General features: G+C 38.6%; 1 long non-coding RNA gene across 1 annotated transcript; it reads right to left on the bottom strand.

Annotated features, from left to right (window-relative positions):
- Positions 1-4,671: 4,671 nt before the first annotated feature.
- Positions 4,672-6,723, bottom strand: LOC116026101. The gene is made up of 3 exons (XR_004099777.1): positions 6,655-6,723; positions 6,467-6,533; positions 4,672-5,033 (listed from the first exon to the last, which is right to left on the bottom strand). It is a non-coding gene; the product is annotated as an uncharacterized LOC116026101 (long non-coding RNA).
- Positions 6,724-10,423: the final 3,700 nt, after the last annotated feature.

Below are 10,423 nucleotides of genomic sequence, written 5' to 3' on the forward strand. Positions count from 1 at the left end.
TCACTCCAACATAGAGGACTTCGACATTTTCGCCCATACAGCGTTTCATAAGGAGCCATTCCTATACTTGCATGATAGCTGTTGTTATAGGAAAATTCTATTACATCCAACTGCTCATCCCATGAACCTTGGAAGTCAAGCACACAACCTCTGAGCATATCTTCCAATGTCTGTATCGTTTGCTCCGTTTGGCCATCAGTGGCAGGGTGAAAAGTTGTACTTAATTTGAGCTGAGTGCCCATCGCCAATTGCAACGCTTCCCAAAAACGTGATAGAAATCGTGAGTCTCGGTCTGAAACGATATCTTGCGTTACTCCGTGATATTTAACCACGTGTTTAATATAGGCTCTTGCCAACCTTTCCATTGACCATGTCTTGTTCATTGGAATGAACCTCGCTGTTTTAGTCAGTCGATCGACAATAACCCACACCTGATCGTTTCCAGACTTGGTTCTAGGCAATCCTCCCACGAAATCCATCGAGATTGAGTCCCATTTCCACTGCGGAATTTCTAATGGCTGCAATAATCCTTTTGGTTTACTTCTTTCCGCCTTGACCTTTTGACAGTTCAAGCATTTAGCCACAAATTCAGCTACATCCTTCTTCATGTCCGACCACCAGAAGTTTTGTTTCAAGTCCTTATACAGTTTATCCCCACCAGGATGAACTGAATAGGGTGTATAATGACCTTCCTTCATTAGTTGTTCCATTATCTTCTTACACCCTTTTGGTATTATCCACCTACCTAGGAATCTTACACTCCCATCTGGGTGTAACTCAAATGGACCATGTTTTCCATCAACCATCTTCTCTCTGATGCTCCCTACCCAATTGTCCTCTTCTTGTGCTTGTTTGACTTCCTGAAACAGGGTTGGAGTGGCCGACATGTAATATAATTTTATTTCTTGTTCCACCTGACCACACATCTGTATCTCCAAATTGAGTCTTTGAAAATCCTCCCATAATTGTTCGGGTAATACCCAAAGAGCATGGTTTGATTTCCGACTCAAGGCATCAGCTACCTTGTTTGCTTTGCCATCCTGGTATTGGATTTCCAAGTCATAATCCTTGATCAACTCCAACCATCTCCTTTGCCTTAAATTAAGGTCTCTCTGAGTAAAGATTTACTTTAAACTCTTGTGGTCCGTATAAATTTTGCATGAGACTCCATAGAGATAGTGTCGCCAAATTTTGGGAGCAAATACCACGGCTGCCAGTTCTAAGTCATGTGTCTGGTAGTTAGCTTCATGAGTTTTTAATTGACAAGAAGCATACGCTATTACCCTTCCATCTTGCATCAAAACGCATCCTAGTCCCTTGTGAGATACATCCGTGTACAACTCGTAACCTTTCGCTCCAACAGGTAAAGTCAATACTGGAGCAGTTCTCAATCTCGTCTTAAGTTCTTGGAATGCCTGCTCACATTCTTCGCTCCAACTATACTTGGTCGTTTTCTTGAGCAGGTTTGTCAACGGCCTTGCTATCTTTGAGAAGTCCTGAACAAATCTTCGGTAATAACCCGCCAAACCTAAGAAACTACGGACTTCCGTAACTGATTTGGGTGCTTCCCATTCAATTACAGCTTGTATCTTAGCTGGGTCCACTGCTATTCCTTCTTGGGTGATTACGTGTCCCAGAAAAGCAACTTCTCTTTTCCAAAATTCGCACTTTGACAATTTTGCGAAAAGTTTCTTTTCCCTTAGTGTCTGTAACACTGTCCGAAGATGTTCCTTGTGATCCTCCGGTGTCTCAGAGTAAACCAAGATGTCATCTATGAAAGCGACGACAAATTTATCCAAATATGGAAGGAAAATTCGGTTCATCAAGTCCATAAAGGTTCCTGGGGCGTTAGTCACTCCGAATGGCATGACCGTGAATTCATAGTGCCCATATCTCGTCCGAAATGCTGTTTTAGGCACATCCCCCTTCGCGACTCGCACTTGATGATACCCTGACCGTAAGTCAATCTTTGAGAACACTCCTGCTCCTTTCAACTGATCGAATAGATCATCGATCCTGGGCAATGGGTACTTGTTCTTTACTGTGACTCGGTTTAGTTCCCTGTAATCGATGCACAATCTAAGACTCCCATCCTTCTTCTTAACGAACAGTACCGGTGCACCCCAAGGCGACACGCTTGGTCTAATAAATCCTTTCTCCAATAATTCCGCCAATTGTGCCTTCAGTTCCTCCATCTCTTTCGGTGCCATTCGATAAGGCGCTTTCGAGATAGGTGAGGTTCCTGGTACGAGATCAATGGTAAATTCCACTTCTCTTTCCGGCGGCATTTCCGTGAGATCGTCGGGGATTCGATCGATCTCAAGTTTTTCTGGTTCGGCACCTTGCACCAAACAGAGGTATACTTCACATCCCTGGTGCACGTACTTCTTCAATTTCTGCGTTGTCAACAACCTGGACTCGTGTTGCTTGTCAATCCCTCGGTAGGATATTCTCCTCCCCTCTGGTCCTCGTAGCACAACCTTCCGCTCATCACACACGATCCGAGCTTTATACTTATCCAACCAATCCATCCCGAGTACTACATCGATGCCCTCAAGTTCAAAACGCACGAGGTTTCCGGGACAGTTAGTTCCAGCTATTTCTATCGCAATGTTATCATAACCATTTCTACAGGCTACTACTATTCCCGAAGCAGTTTTGACATTTAGATCTAGCTCAATAGTAGGCCTTAATTTCAGTCTATCAGCAAATGCAGATGATATAAATGAATTGGTAGCTCCTGTATCAAATAACACTATTCCAGGTACTGAGTTTATGGGAAATGTACCAGTTACGGCGTCGTTAGCCTGAGCCTGAGTGCTATTGACGACGTAAATTCTGCCTTGATTCCCCGTGCTACCTTCTCCCATCACTTGCTTCCCTTTGTGGTTGGAACCAGATGCTACGTTTGTTGGTCTTCCCGGATTTACTGACTAAGAGTTGACCATTTTGTTTCCTATCTGTGCGGGCCTCTGACCAGCATTCCCATTAAATCTTCTCCCTTGGTTCGCGTTCTGTAGGGGTTTATATATGAAGATATGTTGGATAACGATGATGTTGTGAAACAGTTTTCCTTTCTCTTAGCCTGTGCACCTAGAGTGAACTCCGTATGGATTCGGCTGGGTTCGGTCTAGGTGTGGCAGTAACTACTCCGGATGTTCGGTATAGCCAAGCCGGGGTGTTACATATGTACCTCCAATGGAGAATGTCAACGTTCACGTGCATCCAACTATTCTCACACTGGTTCAAAACAGTCAATATTCGGGATTACCATCTGAAGATCCCAACACATACATCACAAGGTTTATACGAGCATGCGGGATGTACAAACAAGAAGGTGTTAGCGAGGAAATAGTTCGACTCAAATTATTCCCATTTTCAGTTATAGGAGAGGCAGCACGATGGTTGGAAAGGCAAGACGACAATCATTTTAGAACGTGGCAACAGTTGCATCGTAAATTCATGAACGAGTTCTTTCCCATTGGAAAAACTATGAGGATTAGAAGGCTGATACAAGAATTCAAACAAGGAAGACTTGAAAGTTTGGGAGAGGCTTGGCGAAGATTCAAAGTTCTTAAAAGGCAATGACCACAAGATCTGATGCACCCATGGGACATGATTAGCTCATTCTATGGAGGGTTGACAGATGAAGGAAAAATGTCGCTTGACTCATCCTCCAGCGATGCCTTTGTCTCGAAGCTGAGGAACTAATCGAGAGAATATCCAAGAACACATCCTGTTGGTATGAACGAAGAGGAGATCATGGAGGAATTTATGAAGTTGATAATCGAGTGGCGAGCGAGGCCAAAATCGAAGCAATGAATCACGAAATCAAAAAGCTACAAGCTATGGTAGAAAAAATTGAAGGAAAGCCCAAGCCTTGCATGGCATTGACACTTTATTGTAATATCTGTGGAGGACCTCATGACACCAATATTTGCACTTCTACGTCTGCATCTGAACAAGTTGAGGCGGTAGATTACCAAAGGAACTCCAACTTCAATGCTTATGGACAAAACCAAAGATCAAACAACAATTGGAAACAAGGAGAGGGTTGGAACAATAGCAACAATGATGGATATCAAGCGCAAAGATAATACAACTATGGAAACAAGCCTGCATATGGACAGAATGACAAGAACAGACTGATGTACAATCAAAACCAAGAAAATGAAAATCAAATGACCCAGTTCAGGCCACAATACGACTCTCAACTTGATTTTACTCAACAAAGAAGTGATGACATCCGTGAAGTAGATGAAAGACTTACAAGGACGATCATGGAACTGAAAAATGATCGGGCAAATCTGAAACAAGAGATTACTCAAGAGATTAGACAAGAAATTTCTAGTCTTCGACAAGAGTCTAAGGCCACAGTTAAGACAATTGAGAATCAAATTTCTCAAATGTTTAAGATGATGTCAGACGGACAACTCCCGAGTAATACTGACATCGCCACTACGGACAACTCCCGAGTAATACTGAAAACAATTCGAAAGAGAGAGTCAACGCCATTGATGCCAAAGAAGAAACACATGTGAAATGTGATCCAATGGATGCTATCTGTGGAACATGTCAATGTAAGGTAGATGACCAAAAAAACAAGACTACCTCTTGTAGTCCTAATGTAACACCCCAAATTTACCACCAAAACTTAAAGAGATTATAGACTTAATTGATATAATACCCATAAAGTTTCATTTAACTAATTAAAATTACATTCAAACTTCTTAAAAGTTAGCAATGTTACTGCCACACCTATCGGGTCACAGGTGCAAGGCTAACTCAAAAAGTTAACATAGCCCAAAATACAACTCTACAAGCCCAAATGTCCAGTGCGTCTTACAAAAACAAAGTTCTAGCACCGAGTAGACGATGATAGATATCTACAGAAAATAAGTTCACAACTAACCAAAACATAAGTCAAGTGTATCAAAGGTTACATCTAAACCCAAAGATCAAACCTAACAAAACAAAACATAATGGAGAATCAAGCACTAAGTCGCGCTCTCGAGTCACGCATCACTCCTGACCTGAAAAGGTTATATCCAAAACATATAAAAGCACAAAGTTAGCATAAAAAAATGCTAAATAAGAATCACTCTGCCCCGTAAAATAATTGCATATTTAATTTAGCAAATAAATATACTTTTGTAGATAGATACATCTTTATACCTTACAAAGTAAGGGATTTTATTTTATTTTTTTAAAAAAACATAGATTTCACACTTGAGTACTCACACCATAGGATTATGCGAGTACATATAATTCTTCCCAAAACATCCATTCATTTCTAATAGTCAAGTTTAAAACGAAAATTCTCAAATATTACTCATAAGATAGCAATGTATAAGTGTAGACTTACAATAATACGAATAGGGAGGAATTTTAGTTTCATCTCAAGCATAATCAATACCATATATGTATACATATGGAGGAAAATTCAAATTTGCAATAGCGGGGTAGGGACATCATCTCAGTGAAGCCCTAAGTGAACAACAACCCTCTACTGAACACAACACAACCCCCACTTAACCACGGGTGGAATCAGGACCACTACCTTAAGTGTGCACACCCCCTAACTGGGATTCCAAGCCCAGCGGGTAGTAAACCAGTCCTAGTAACCCAAGATATTTTCTACCAAGTTACCTCTCAAAACTGTCCAGGATGTTTTCTACCAGACTAAATTCAAACATAGGGCCTTAGCCCACAAATCTCAAGTCCTCCAAAAAAAAAAACATATACAATTTTAAAATAATGAGTTTACAATATTATTTGATTTACGATATATCTCACCCGCATAATCCTTTTAAAATAGGTACTAGCTTCTCAAAAAGCATTCTCAATTCACATAATATTAAACTGTAATATCATAAGGTATCCAAAAATAATAACTCAACCAAAATGAAATAGTCATAAATAAATAAAAATAGACTAATAAACATATATACATTCATAATGAAATAAAATAGAATCTAATAAATATATATGTTACGTACAGTAAAACTAATTAACTAAATATATACTAAAGTAAACTATAAACATTAAATAAAAGAAAAGGAAAACAAATAATAATAACCATAATTAATAGTATATACATATATTCATACGTCCAGGTTAATAAACATATATATGTTCAATCTGAAATTTGGGACCAAAATTGCCTAGCAGCAAACAGTAGAAGATTTCAGCGACAAAAAGTAGAAGAAGAAATAATAAAAAAAATGAAAACAGACAGCAGATGAATTCTACCTAGTCAGAGAGTAACAGAAGACCATTCCAACTCCAAAACTCGGTTAAAATGACAACAACCCATACACACATAAATAAACAGATTTCTAGCTCCAAAGACACAAACCCATTAACCTTAACAAAATATTTTGGGCAAGAAAACAGAGTATATATACTAGAGAATAATAAATTAGAGGAGCAAAAACGTAGTTTTTGGGCAGCCATGATATCTTACCTTCAAGCTAGCATCACAAGCTAAGATCCCCCCTTCTATTTCTCAACTTGGTCACCTTCACCACCGTCTAAAACCCAAAAATCCAAATACATACATAACAAGAGCAATACATAAGTCAAGAGCAAAGGAAGAAGAAATAAAAGAGGGAAAGGAAGGAAAATAAAAGGAAGAAAGGAGGAGTAGCTCACTATTTTAGTTGAAATTCTAAGACAAAGAGTTGAGTATTTCTCCTTAGGTAGCAAGAGGTGAGGAGGAAAGAAGAATGGCTTTTGTAGTTCCTTAAATAGGCAGGAACCCTAAGTTAAACTAAGAGACATGGGCTCAAGAAGTTTAGAGAACATTCTAGCAAAATTTCCTTGGGCTTGGGTTGAAAATCTTTAGGCTTGAGAAATGGGTCTAATGTCTTAAAATCTGAATTTTTTGTAAAGGTAAAATAGGATAGGTTAAGTTGGGTTAGAGTTTGGGCTCAATATATATATATATATTATGGATCACAGGTTAGTCTAAAATAAAATTTTGGGTTTAAAGATTAATATGATGTACATCTATATATATATAACGTATAAGGTTCATAAAATCATGATTAGTCTTAAAATTATTTTCTTACTAAAATGGTTTATTTTGAAATCATAAATAGAATAATTCCCATAGAAATCAAAATAGTTTTATTTCAAGGGTCTTTGTAGGGAAATAATTTATTTGAAATATCAAGGTGTTACAACTAATCTCGAATTGAAGAATGCGAGCGGTTCATGCACCATATCAATGAAGGAACACAAGGAGAAAATCACTTTGGAAGAATGCCCGAAAGAAAAAGAGCTACCACGAGACAACATTAATAGTTCAAAAGAGAAAGAAACGGCTCGAGAAGGTACAATTAATGCTTTTATTCAAAAAAATTTCAATTGCAAAGAATGCCGTGAGTTGTTTGAGAATGACATTTGTGATAATTTTACTTGTTTAAGCCAAGAATCTTCGGCTTGCTTGACTGAGGGGAACCCTAGAAAGAAGGGTGACCCTGGAGCCTTGTTGATTCCTTGTTCTATACAGAACATGGAACCTAGAAACGCTCTTGCTGATCTTGGTGCTTCTATTAATGTCATGTCTTCAAATCTCTTTGAGAAATTGAACTTACCATGCTTGAAACCGACGAGCCTGACTCTACGTTTAGCTGACGGAACCACACGGTATCCTGAAGGCTTAGCGGAAGATGTTCTAGTAAGAATAGGAAAATTTCTTGTGCCTGTCGATTTTATTGTTTGTAAGATGGGTGATGATGATCCCCATGAATCCTTAATTCTTGGAAGACCATTTCTGGCTACCTGTCGTGCACGAATAGACGTTAGTTCAGGTGAAATTACCTTGAGATTCGATGGACAAGCCACAAATGATGGAAAAGAAAGTGCGAAAGAAGAACCTGATGAAGATGAAAGGGCAAAGGTCAAAGCCAAGATGAAACCAAAACCAAAGTGGAAAAATGATAAGCTTACATGGAAGAACACGTGGGTACCAAAATGCTTCTTACCCACCACCAAGGAATATTGTAACCCCTCGTCTTTTCCGATAAGTTTACGAGTTCGAAAAAAAAATATATTTAGGCTATGACATTTATGAGATGATCTCTCGGTTCTTCAGAAGGATTTTTTTTTAGAGAGGCTAGTTATTAATAAGCTACGATCTACGTACCGGTCGCGAACCGTAAAAATTTTAAGTGAAAAGGAGTTCGGGAATTATTTTTACCGGCTCAATCTTTCGGACTGCGCTGTTTGTACTGTCCAGAATAGGCAGAACGTGTTGGACGCGGCCCTGGACGCGCGTCCAATGCGCGTCCAGTGGAGTCCAGTAGGTTCAGAACTAGGCAGAACCCGTGGACGCGGTAGCGGACACGCGTCCACCGGGCGTCCAAGGCGAAAGTAAGATTAAATGGTGTAAGCTTGATTATTGATTATTGATGTTTAGATGATGTGGTTGTTTGATGTTCGTGAGATCAAACTAAGCTTTGATTGTTGTTGATGTTTAGATGATGGGGTTGTAATGAACCTAAGAGGTTATGAGAATGATGATGATGTTATAACATGTTGATACATGGGTTATGAAATGGTGATAAAGTTAGGATGGTTATTACTGATGATTGTAATGATTATAGATAGTAATTAGAGCTTAATTAAGGACTTAGTAATTACTGATGGATTAACAGTGGAGTTCAGGAGGTAATTAAGCTCTAATTATAGTGATTAAGGACTGATAATAGTTATTAAGGTTTAATGACTAGATGAATAGACGGAATGGTAATTAATATATTATCAAGGTGGGACTAATTATTTGAAGGATTATCTTTGGTGATTATTGTGAGATCTTTGTTATGGGCAATACTCTCTATTTGGTGGTTATGTTGAAAGATTGGAATTACTCCTTTAGAATTTATTTGGAGAGGTTGGAATTCTCTCTTTGGTTATTATTTTAAGAACTTGGAAGTGATTCTTTTGATTTGGGGATTGTTGATGTTTACTTGAGGATTTAAAATATCTCTTTGGTAAATCTAACTTGAGGATATCGCACATCCAAATATATATAAATTTCTAATAGGCAAAGTCATTGCTTAACCATAATCCAAAGTCGTTCAACAACTATTTCCTCAAAATTCACCATATACAATCTTTATCTCAATATTTGCATATAACAATTTCATTCTAAAGGAGTAATTCCAATCTTTCAACATAACCACCAAATAGAGAGTATTGCCCATAACAAAGATCTCACAATAATCACCAAAGATAATCCTTCAAATAATTAGTCCCACCTTGATAATATATTAATTACCATTCCGTCTATTCATCTAGTCATTAAACCTTAATAACTATTATCAGTCCTTAATCACTATAATTAGAGCTTAATTACCTCCTGAACTCCACTGTTAATCCATCAGTAATTACTAAGTCCTTAATTAAGCTCTAATTACTATCTATAATCATTACAATCATCAGTAATAACCATCCTAACTTTATCACCATTTCATAACCCATGTATCAACATGTTATAACATCATCATCATTCTCATAACCTCTTAGGTTCATTACAACCCCATCATCTAAACATCAACAACAATCAAAGCTTAGTTTGATCTCACGAACATCAAACAACCACATCATCTAAACATCAATAATCAATAATCAAGCTTACACCATTTAATCTTACTTTCGCCTTGGACGCCCGGTGGACGCGTGTCCGCTACCGCGTCCACGGGTTCTGCCTAGTTCTGAACTACTGGACTCCACTGGACGCGCATTGGACGCGCGTCCAGGGCCGCGTCCAACACGTTCTGCCTATTCTGGACAGTACAAACAGCGCAGTCCGAAAGATTGAGCCGGTAAAAAATAATTCCCGAACTCCTTTTCACTTAAAATTTTTACGGTTCGCGACCGGTACGTAGATCGTAGCTTATTAATAACTAGCCTCTCTAAAAAAAAATCCTTCTGAAGAACCGAGAGATCATCTCATAAATGTCATAGCCTAAATATATTTTTTTTTCGAACTCGTAAACTTATCGGAAAAGACGAGGGGTTACAATATTCCTTGGTGGTGGGTAAGAAGCATTTTGGTACCCACGTTTCTTCCATGTAAGCTTATCATTTTTCCACTTTGGTTTTGGTTTCATCTTGGCTTTGACCTTTGCCCTTTCATCTTCATCAGGTTCTTCTTTCGCACTTTCTTTTCCATCATTTGTGGCTTGTCCATCGAATCTCAAGGTAATTTCACCTGAACTAACGTCTATTCGTGCACGACAGGTAGCCAGAAATGGTCTTCCAAGAATTAAGGATTCATGGGGATCATCATCACCCATCTTACAAACAATAAAATCGACAGGCACAAGAAATTTTCCTATTCTTACTAGAACATCTTCCGCTAAGCCTTCAGGATACCGTGTGGTTCCGTCAGCTAAACGTAGAGTCAGGCTCG

Source organism: Ipomoea triloba, chromosome 7 (assembly GCF_003576645.1).
Source record: "Ipomoea triloba cultivar NCNSP0323 chromosome 7, ASM357664v1".
NCBI classification, from domain to species: Eukaryota; Viridiplantae; Streptophyta; class Magnoliopsida; order Solanales; family Convolvulaceae; genus Ipomoea; species Ipomoea triloba.